The sequence below is a fragment of the Electrophorus electricus genome, chromosome 10 (assembly GCF_041902795.1).
Source record: "Electrophorus electricus isolate QZ-2024a chromosome 10, ASM4190279v1, whole genome shotgun sequence".
Classification (NCBI taxonomy): Eukaryota; Metazoa; Chordata; class Actinopteri; order Gymnotiformes; family Gymnotidae; genus Electrophorus; species Electrophorus electricus.
Genome location: NC_137506.1, coordinates 16,650,777 through 16,662,970, shown reverse-complemented (window position 1 = coordinate 16,662,970; position 12,194 = coordinate 16,650,777).

Genomic DNA, 12,194 nt, shown 5'->3' with positions numbered 1-12,194 from the left:
GCTGTCATTTGGTGTGCTGTCATATGGTGCGTGTGCCTACTCAACAGTGTGCTTTCTGTTAGATGGCACAGGCTGAGTTTAAAACAGAGAAACAGTGCATAGTGCAACAGTTTACCAGTGCCCAAGGATTTCAGCAAGGCAACAAAGGCATTACTAGCTCACTAAAAAGATCTGTCACAAATGTTCTATTATATATTATTTATTCATTGCAGCTTCTGTGTATAAGAAGGCACCATGGGGACTAGTGCTATGACTCCAAACCATTTATTCCTTCAGGTCTTTGCCATAATCATACTTTTCACTGCAGCGCCATCTTACAACAGATTACTTCACTTTTATTCCAATTTAAAGGCTTATTTTCAATTTTTTTTTGCGATCACCAAGGATGACAGGTCACATGACCTGAGCTTTCAATACACAGTACTGTTAACATTTGAAAAAAATTGTGTAACCTAATGTTGATTATTATATATGTGAAAATTGAAAACTGAGATTTCCATGCAAGTCCATTAGCCACTCTCTTACAAAAGTGGCAGTGGAAAACTGATTCTAAAGTCTTTCAAGAATATTATGCTTTTGTGAAAATTTAATAGTATTAATAGTATTTGTCATTGTTTTAAAGATCACTCTTTGAGAGGGCGTGTCAGTGAGACCATTTTCATACAATTAAAACCTGAAGCACAAAGATGACAGAGCACCTATATAAACATCCCTGAGGTGTTCTGTGTCTAAACCATGAAATACATTTATAATTTATATAGCTGAATATTCATTCATTCATTCAATCTCTGTATATCTGAGCTGTTCTCTCATTGTCATGTTTCTAATTAGGTAATATAATTAGCAATAACTTCAGGATAAAAACTTTTACATGACCTTTCAAATAACTTTTATATTTACTCTGATATAGTGGGTGGATTATGTATTTTTCTATTACAAGTGTAACTATACAGCATCAAAATTAGCACACATACAGTAACTGAAAACTGGGGAGTCACTACTCCAAACAGGAAGCACTCAGAAGCAACAAACACATCAGGGTTCAGAATATTAGCAGAAAAGCTATCCTCTATGATTTTCTACTTAAACAGTTTTGTTTACTTCTGCCATGAAACTTCGCAGAAAATTTATCCAGAGGACATGTCAAGCCACATGAAAGGACAAAGATACCAATCATTTATTACACTACCACAGCATCAGACAGTCCTAGTAATTGTAATTACTTATTAAAAGCAGATGCATCAGTGAGCTAGAAGCAGGAGCCTGTTATCTTGACCATGTGTCAAGCAGAGAGTTTGAGACACATTCATGCCTTCTGGAGTAAAATGTAGCCCCCCCCCCCTTCCCTCCATCTCATGTCAGTGAACCTTTGAAAAGAACATATAAGAATCACAAGAATTTCAAAATGGCTGAGGAACATGGCAGAATCATAATGGAACCTAAAATCATTCCATCAAAACAGCCAAGGCTGAGTGTGACACAAATGAATTGAACGGAGCACATTACACTCTTAACTAAGGCTTCTTACTGTCCAACGACATGATAATGTCTTTAATTTCCTCTTTTTCTGTATCTTACAGAAGTAGGAAGCTCAGAGTTGTGCGATATGTTTGTGTTATGTTTTATTTGAGAGTTATTTCCTTCATATTTTACATGTTTTACTTTGACAGAGATTAATGCTTTTTTGAGCTTGTGATGTGCATGTTTTAATGACCCTTTACTTTAGTGTCTCTAGTTTGGACAATACCATGGACAGCTACAATTAAATGGTTCAAAAATCCTTTGCCATAAGAGGGCGTAAGTGAGCGCAGGTTGCATGTAAAGTTAAAGAATTTGCTGCTTGTATCATTAAACATATAAAAACAAAGGCCGAAATTAATTTTATTTCTGCAATACCCGCATAACAGAGAAAGTCAATTTACATCTTATTCTGTGAGATTAACAAAGCCTTAAATTCACGTGTAAAGCATACTGTATGCATGTGAAAAGAATCTTTAAATTATCCCTGAATGCATCATATAATTCCATAAGGATGAGAAAAAGAGAACTGCTAACAGAGAACCATATTGTTGGGGTCTCTGAGGGTACTGGAGAGCACCTGGGCTGACATGGGTACGGAGTGCAGTAACCCAATCTGAAAGCTTAGCTCAGTGCTGTGTTGGTGGTGGTCCACATTAATCCAGCACAGGTGCCAAACACCCTGCTCTTACTGATACCCCTGAGGACATACCTTTGTCAGAATGTATCACGTGTGCTCTCATTTTGTCTTCAGTGGAGATTGTGAAATTGTATATCTCCTCTTTTGGAGGCAAATGAGTTAGTATGTTGTAACAACAGTTATAGCATCATTTTTAAATATTTGTGTGTGTGGGGGGGGGGCGTGGCTTTAATGTCAGCAATTGGTGTGTTTGGAGATTTACAAAAGGTGTTATAGCAAAAATCCTTAAAACTATAAGTTAACAGAAAATACCCAAAACCATAATGATGTTATAGGGTTTTACGATAATATGATACTTCTCACAAGGTTATTGCCTTTTTCTCAGACCTCTGCAAATTAAGAATGAATTAAACACTGCTGCCATTGTTATTTACAAATAACTGAAAGTGCCAGCTAATAATCTTTAATATCCACCGATGACAGGATGGAATTAGCCACATATTTTCCACAAAACATTCAATTCTCTTCCTCGTTGTGTAAGCTAGGCACTAATCCCGTCTTTATACGGTTGGGTATTAACCCTATTGAAGCGTCAGCGCATTCGCTGGCAGTCGCTTGCTCCTGGGGACGCAACGCTAGCACCGTGGCTCAACGCGCCTTTTGTTGGAGCTGCGTGACGCGCTGAGCTGTTCAGGAGAATCAATCCAGTATTACAGTTAAGCTATGCAATAATTACCATCATTAGCTGTAACTGGAGCGTGGAGGGAACGGATTTACTTATAAAATCTGCGCTAATGTTGTATATTGCCTGGAAATGTATCATAAATGTAATTCAATGATCCAGGAAACCCATATAAACATCGCCCCCCCCACCCCCGAACGTTTCGTCCCGAAAGAGACGAATACTACTAATTTTTCCCCGGAGCCGCGATCATTCATTCGCTTTTCTAGATCATTAATTAATTGTAAGTTTAATAGGTTTTACTTTTATGTTTCCATACCAGGACGCAATATTATTGGTAGTGACGAGATAGAGTGGAAGGTCATAAAATTACAAGGAAACGTTCATTCATTCATTCATTTATGGTCGGGCTCGCCATATTTCCTTTATCATGGGAACTGAGGTTGAAAATCTGCATCACTCATTTGCAGTAATGCAGGAAACCCTTAATCAGCCCCTAACTACAATATATTGAATTAGATTGCTTTTAGTGTGTTGCTATTGGCTCCCCCGTCCTCTAGATTTTATCATGAACTAATTCAATCAGAACAATGTGCATTTCAGTTTTAAACTGGAAAAAAAAGTGTAGTGTTTGTTGTGGCAAACATTATTCAGAATACTATGTACTGAGGTTTTTTGGAACAACCAAAGGCAAAAGGTAGGAGCAGTTTTACGGTTTTGGGGGTGCATGTTGATTTGTAGTGAAATTGACTATACTGGTCATTGCAAAGCATTACAGGGAATGTAGACAATTCATAGCTCTTAAACTTTTGCAAATGTGGTCATGTAGGTCACCAGATACCAAAGTAGCTGGAAAGTGTAAAGTATATCACAACATTAAGGTATCCTTGTCTACTTCATTGCGATGCACAGTATATTAGCAGAGATTAGAAACATAATAAGACATTGTAATTTCACCAAGCACTATGTGGAATGTGCTAACAGTCCTGGCACCTGCTGTACTGGGGCCATCTCAGTGGCTACAATCTTAGACGTCACAGTGAACAAGAGCTCAGGAAGGACTTTGTGTGACTAATTGAACTCTACCTTGGCAGAAGGAAAGAATGGGCATTTGCAGCCCAGAGCACAATAGTGGAGCAATGTTTTCAACTCTGTTTGGTTTAATTTCCTCTCCAGTGAAAGGGAAGGAAGATTAATGAAATATCCTCAAATCCATCCTGTTCCATTTCTATTAAATCAACAGTGAAATGTGACCATTTGGTCCGTGCAGGTAGGGGAATTTGGATAGTGTTTCTGCATTCAGCTGAAGCAACCTCATCAGCTTCCTGGTGAAGTGTGATGCTAATTTGAAAAGTCACTTGTTGCTGATGTCATCATTACAGGTTACACCATTGTAACTTGATGTCAGAAAATAAATGACATCAAGTTGTTGAATTCTGATTTACTGATATACAGGTATAAGAAGAATAACTTTGGGCTCTATTTGAATTGTTTTTTGTTTGTTCCTTTCTTTCTGTCTTTCCTTCCTTCTTTCATTGCATAAGATCCCTATAAATGTTATAGTTTTATGAAACTGTAAATACATGAGGCACTTAAGAAACTTAAGAAACCATTGAGTTTTTCCTGCATGGACGGGCCAGACCTCAGATTTAGTTCACTATCAAGAATGAAGCCTTTAAAGGCATCCACAAAGTGTCCCTTTAGAAGCCTGACACTGTTCAACACACTGTGGTTGCAAACTAAACCTCACATTTCATTTTTCTCTCTGTTGGGCCACAGAAAACACTTTGTTGGATGTCCTTACTATGGGGATCAATCAGGCGACAAACCTCCTTAGACACTGGTTCAGTGTTCTGTTCCCCCAATTTAATCTAGGGTGTTACATCTCTGCTCAACTGGGAGAGCAGAGCCGATACACAGACTTGATTGCTTTGGCTTTTTCTGCCAGTCTGTGAGACGAAACTACACTAAGCTGCAGAAGGGCAAGCCCAGCAAGCCCTTGCTTTGGCCACCTGCAGCTATAGCTACAGTGGCGTAAGCACACAGAGTAAGCAAGCGCATGCAGCTAGGCCTGCTTCAGAAAACGTTCTCAGTCCATCAACTGAGAGCGCTGCCTTTTTGAACCATCTTAAGATGCTGTAAATCTTTCTCCCTCGCTCACCGTTCTTGAGGCCTTTCTCTGGAGTGACAGTCAGCATACTTGAGTTTGACGATGATTGTTTTCAATGCCTCCGCTCCTCCCTCGCTCCCTCCAACTCTGCAGTCTGTCATTTGGAACAATAATAAACAACCACAGATGAGAGCAAAAAAGCCTCCTGAAATCTATTACTGGGAACAGTGTGGTTATGGTGGGAGAGCGGACAGCAATGGGTTTTTCCCCCCTACAAACATCACTGTAATTTCCAGTGCCAGGCTGATTCGGCCCAGGCTTTCCGCACTCTTATCTGATCCTTACGGGTGGTCCCTGCCCCCTCCCATTATTCCAGACGTTTGGATCTGGAAATCTTCTTCGCACCACTCTCGGTTTGAGGATCCCTCCACCAAAGGAGGACTGGAATCACTTCAAGGGAGAACAGGGAATATGAGTGGTTATAACAGGGGATTAGGATCACTTACAATATAGACCAGCGTGTCATTTGCCCCATGTGTTAATGCTCTTTCTCTCATTTGACTACACAGACAAATCTACAGTTTAAAGAGTCATAATCAGGAATCGATCAGGAAGGGCCGACGCAGTGTCGACCCACCTGGCAGACATTGGGCAGAATTACAATTGTAAAACAGCACTGTGCAGTGAATCCATTGCTGGGACTCAGGAAATTGGGGCTCAACTTGCAGTGAACCCAGGCGTTGCATGTGATTCTGTAATGCATGCAAACGTCCTGGCGTATAACACCTCAATTCATCTTACCTGACAGAGAAACAAACCTGATGTGCAGCCGTCCTCCTCTACACACAAGCAATTGTACACGTACGAGATGTCAGGCATTGATTATGAGCGGATAGAAAATTTATGTATATCCAACATGCAGATCATAATTTATTGCCGTCAGCCTGTGTAATCAGGCATTTAATGTGCATTTTCATATGAAATCTGAAGTGCTGCTGTCGTGTACGTGCAATTACACCCTTATTTTAATCGGCAGAGGCCCCCAAAGGCATGCTTCTCTGCAGTCATACGTCAAACATTTTGTGGCTTAGCTGACACAGAGAGCTCTCACAGTGCCGAACACGAAATGGAAAGGCAAATACATTTCACACGGACACACAAAGATATACCTGACAAGGAAATGGCCCTGCGACATCAGAGCATTTTAACTCGACCACATGTCAGGGGTGGAGATGGAAGAGCGAAAAATGCGACCTGATGTTCGTCAAACACTTTCCCCAGTATGGAAATAAAAAGTGAAGGCGTGCATCAGCCGCACCTCGTTTGCGAGAGAGCTGCCTATAATGCCTACTGCACACACAGACGCACGTCTGACCACTTGGCCTGTGGATGCGTCACATTACAAACATAAGAATCCAATGCAGCTATTCAGTGATGAATAAAGGCTTTCCAAATGTTCTCCCCGCTGCTTTCTCCCATAGTACAGGCACACAGCTGCCTGTCTATCCAAATATCCCGTTTTTTGTTTGTTTGTTTTGAAATATTACTCTTGGCCGGGTGTCCAACAGATTCGATTATATTGATAGAGAAGATGTATTTGGAGATTGGAAATTAAATGGGGTTCCTCGTGGCATAACCCTTAATTTGTTTTTCGTGCTCATTACATGTGTTTCTGGTTACTGCGTTTTCTGATTCGCCATGTCTGTTATTTTACATTACCACCACTTTGTTTGAGTCTGATGCTAAATACATTGCTTTTCGTTTGGAATAAATAAAGCTTTCACCTGCAGAGAACTGTCATGCACCCTGTAATATATATATTTTTGGAGGTTTAACTGTTCTACTTCTCATCTGAGAAGACACCTATTATCAGTCTAAAAATGTATCTCATATTGGCAGATGAAGTAGACATATAAAGGATTAAGGATCTGGCAGCAATAAGCACAAACAAATTTTGCTTAGTGCCATTCTTGTGCATTTGCTAATTATTCTATACTTATATATCATCTATGCTATAGTTTGTAATTTAAAAAGTATGCATCAGAAAACATCAGAAAACAACTGTAAACAAATATGACTTTTTTATAAATATAAAAAATTTTATATTTTTTTCAGTAACATGAAGATAGGTCAGTGTGTACCAGCAGCACCTTGATTTCATAGAAAGGACGTGCAGCTTTGTTTCGTCAGTATGTAACATGCTACCCCTTGACAGGAGCAGATGAAGCCATATGTCCATAATGTTTTCCTGTAGGTCGCCATCTCCGTGGTGTTTCGACAGACCACGTGAGACACTGCAGTAAACCAAGCCTGAAATTTGGAATTGATTTGCTGCAGGCTCAATGTCATGCAATCAGTGCAGGGTGAGTTGATGGTAGAATGAGTGATACTGTCTCGCATGCTGACCAGCAGGGTGAGTTGATGGTAGAGTGAGCGATACCATCCGTAGTGCTCCACAGCACAGAGGTGCGCCTGCCGATACTCCTCATGTGAGCGGCTTGGGGAATTTTTAAACATGAGAGGGGATTAAATAAGAAATGCCAGATGAACGCAGACTCCCTGCCCCGCGATTCCACCGCCGCTCTGAAACGTCTTCAATTTCCTGTGATGTTCCTACTGAAGAGGTTCATTGGAGTCTCTCTGAGGTCAGACAGCTTTAAAATAAAGTTTCCATCCCACCTACCACGCCGTGCCCTCTGTGAGCAAAACCCCGATCGATGTCTGTATTTATCCTGTTACACAAATCCACCAGGATCCAATTTATCTCGCCAAACAGTCGGAAAATATGCAAGTCGCAGGAGCCAACGAAAGTGGGGCTTGTGGTGCACATCATGTCCCTGCATCTAATTCTCCGTGATTTGAGCTGCCAGACATCCCAGACCGTCTTAATACTTTGTCTCAAATCCCTGTAAAAGCGTATAATTTCCAGTGATTGCTCACACTCGCGGCCTACTTACAAAACACGTCGACGAGCGGGCCGAGGGAGGGCCTCCAGAGCGCACGCTTCCAGTCGCACTGCAGTTCCCACTGTTGCCAACATATTTATTTTTCACTTTCTAAGTGGTGGCTGAGAGGGAAAAGGGGGAACAAAGTCATTGTAAAAGCACGTGTAAAGTTAATACAGCTCTGTTTTTTCCGGGTTCCCGCTGAGTGGAGAAATATTGCGCTTTTTTCCTCGTTCAGCTGTCTCAAGTTCCATTGAGCCTGGGTTGAGAAAATGCAGAGAGTTATACATCATACGTTGAAAAAGCACTGTTATTTGGACATTTCAAAGTAGCTTTTACAGTACACTCTTAGAATTTACAAAATAAATCCTTTATTCATTTATTCATTTTTTTTATAACATGGTTAACAAAGGAAGGCCAGGCAGCTACACAACAGTTTCCGTTATACTGCAACTTTAGTCCACAGTCACTTTGGTCCACCAAATATTTGGTTTCTAATCCTCACATGCTTACAATATCTATGATGCAATGCATATAATTATGGCATATTGGAATATAGGTTGTAGTACAGAGTGTATTTCATGTGGTTTCATAGTATTTCCCATTTCAAAAAGCATCTTTTTTTGGAAAGTGCGATAGTGACTGATCTCAGACTGTAACTGCACTGTCACCGTAGCGCCGTCTTCCGCTTGTGTTTTATTCAATCTCCAGGGCAACCCTCAATGACTTTCTGCATAAAAGACTCCAACTCTAACTCAAGTCTTTCACTGCAAGACTCAAGCAAATAGCAAGATTCCCCTTCAAATTATTGTGTTGCATTATGAAGTAATACAGCTGTGGGTGCACATAGTTATTAATGGTTATTATAGATCTACATGGCAGTTCACATCGCAAGCTTTACCAAAAGACCTACCAGTCAGCCATCTACCACTAAAGATATGTAAATCTGTTTATTTTTTTCACTCAAGCCACAGAACCAGAGCCACAAAAAGGGTAGCTGGTGGTCACATGGTGTATTTATATTTAGAGATCAGGCGGAATTAGTTTTAAAGACCTCAGAGACTTGCTGCTCTCTCTGAGGTCTTCTGCATCTGCAGAAGACAGTCTGTGAATGACAGCTTTTACCAGCTGGAAAAAGGCTTATAGTGGCAAACAGGGACTCCAGAAAACTGTCACATAATAAGTCAAAGCTCAAGCAAAGACAGGTCTCAGCCATTCCACAACCACACTTGCAGCCTGGCCTGTTTGACCAGTTACCATGGAAACCAATAAATTGTGGAGATTCACTTCTTTTTTGGGACAGAAGGCTAAACTTAGCTATCATAGGCTAAACATGCAAGAGTTTAGGCAGAAAGTTCAGGGTTCATATTGCAAGCTTGCCTGGGAGCAAAAACAAGAGGAAATGTGTCACAGAAGCCTTATTTGTACCAATTATCTCCATCTTCATTTTGACAAAAAAATAATAATAAAATAAAATAAACAAAAAAAAAAAACGCCTTTCTGAGCTTGTTTATTTCTACTCATGAAAAATAGACGGGCTAGGCTGCTCCTGGACAAAACCTCTGGTTTGCAAAAGATATTTTCTCTCACTGGGGGTGGACATGTGAAAGAAAGAGTAGAAAAGAAAAGAGGGAAAGAGATTATATGCAAAAGTTTGCTGAGAGTTACATCCTTACCCCCACTATTGACATCAGTGACTGACTGTTTTCTGACCCTTCTTTGCACCCCTCCTCCCACCAAAGCTCAACATTCCCTGTTTTTTTATGTGGTGTTGTTTTTTCTAACACCATGATTAGTGCACTGATTTGATTTTCTGTTTGCTTTTCAGGCCTTAATTAATAACTCTTATTTATTATACTACTGGAAGTAAAATGTAAGAACCTCTCAGCCCTGGATGTATATTCTCTCTAGAGAAGCCAGAGGGTAAACTTGACACTTTGCTCAAGTACAAAGCTCCTCAAGAAACATTTTGTATCTTTTTATTAGTTTGACACTGGAGACATACTGTAGTATTATATCAAACATGGAAACCTTTGGTTTAGGTATTTTCTAAGAAAACACAAAGGCTTGGATATTCTAGCCTGCTCTGGGAATTCTCTATTAACAGAATGAATTGGGTTTCTAAAGTATAGCTGCCTGTGTGAGTTTGGATGTGTGTCTGACAAGATATGGTGACTGCTGGTATTTATGTCGCACACAGTGATGCAGTGTAGTCAGGACAAATGCCTGATCCCTTTTCACAATGGCATTTCGCAACTGCCTTTTTATCACTGGTAATTTTGTCGATTCTGCAGGGATTCAATTTTTTTACAGTCATGGAATCATCGTATTGCAATAAATTCCACCTTTAAAAAAGCTCGGTCCTATGTTTTATGAAGTCCAAGTTCAATGAGAGTGCAAGCTAAACTAGGGCCCCAGGTCTCTGGGTTGCATCTGATTTGCGGTGGCAAAAAAAGAAAGAAAACAAAAAAAAACGAAAGAAAGAAAAAGAAAGGAAATCCTCCGCATGCTGCTCGATTCAGATGTGTTTTGGATTTAAAATAGGATTAATGTGCTAAAGTGTGATTAGAATGGTTAAACACGATTAATTGGAACGGACTCGCATGGCCAGGGGATCCGGGAGGCCCCGTGTTTCGGCATGGGCTCCAGCTCACAGAGTGAACAAAGCGCACCGAGCGTCCAGGATTTTCCATGCCTCCACTGGTGTGCCTTTTCTTTCGCGTTTTCTCATAGCCAGCTTGTCTCAGAGCAGATTAAATACAGCTGAGAATGTTGGTGTAGACCCGCAGCGTGGGATCCTCTGGGAATAGACAGGAACCGCTCGCTTGGATACGGCCGGAGCAGTGCTTCTTGAAAACAGCCATGCACCCAGGGCAGAGGTCCAGGTGGATCGACAGGGGAGAGGGGAGTAATTTGGGGGTTATTTAAAATGATCTATTAAACCCCTGAACTTTAATCAGGGTTGCTACTATACTGACAGGCATGATTTACTTACAAATCACTAAGACAGGGATGGGAGGGGACAGGCAGGCGTAGCAGGAACGGAGTGCTTGATTTGGCTTCGGGTGGAGGTGGAAGGTAGAGGCGGGGACAGGGCGGCTGTGGGCCCCGCGGTCCCAGCCAGCATGTGCGGGCTCATTAAGAGTCAGGCGTGCGAGCGCACGGGTGCTCGTCACCTGAAGCCTCCTGACCCATAATGCCCTGCAGCAGAGCGGGGTCTTCACACACGATTGGCCTTTCCCGAGGATGTGAGAAAGAGCACCGTCCATAAGTAGTGGGGCGGGGCCTAAAGCTTTACGATGAGTAAAGAGTGGAGTTGCAGTGCTTCTGGTTCAGAAATTGGCAATGTACGTTTGAATACTACGTACACTTTCTACTGTACTGGATGCCCGTGACACTGCATGACCTTTGAAGAACTTTTGCACGAAAAGCAAAAATATTTAGTTGCAGTTAGCATGCCTGTGGTTCCTCGTCCTCGGGGTCGCAAAGCATACGCGGCATCGCTGATTAGACCTTTGAGGTCTTGTCATGCTTCCTCTGCTGTTTGGATTGTGGTGGTGTGCCCTCTGGGACAAGTGGCGTTGTTTCAAAAAAACAAATAATAATAAAGGAAAACAATTATGTCTTTATTTGTTCACATCACAAAAATAGTGCAGCAGTGTCACTTCCCAGATTGATAACAGGTGCCATAAAAGCTCAGGTCTCCTTGCTGCAGAACAACGATTACTCTTGGGTGACTGCGAGCAGCATGGGCTGGAAGATTCTGACATGCCATAAAAATATATGGGCTCTGGCAGCCGCAGCCCGTAAACAGCTGCTGAAACCCATAAAACCATTACAAGTTCCTGCTCAGGTTGAGCGCAGGAAAAAGACATAAAGAGCAGGGATGAACAGAGAGGAAGGAACGGACTACAGCGCCCTGCTCTCTGGCCGAACACTGGGATACCTGTCCTCTCAGATCAAAAGAGGAAGACTTGCGGTGTTTTTTTCTGTTTCACTTTGTTCAGACAAGTGCAGGTCATAGAGATCTTGACCACCCAGAAATGTTCGACCACCCATAAATTAACATCTAAAAGCCAGTACCTGATCGAAACGGATTGTTATGGGATTGTAAGAATCAAATTGAACTACAGCTCAAGGGCAGCCCATAAAAACTGGATTCTCGTTAGTAAAACAAGGAAGCTTGTTAGTAAAACAGTGTGTCTATTAGCGAATATGAAAGTGGAGCAAACAAGAAACTTGCAGGATAACCGTCAAAGACTGTCAGGGGTCCAGATTCCCCACCGCTCACTTAAGCCA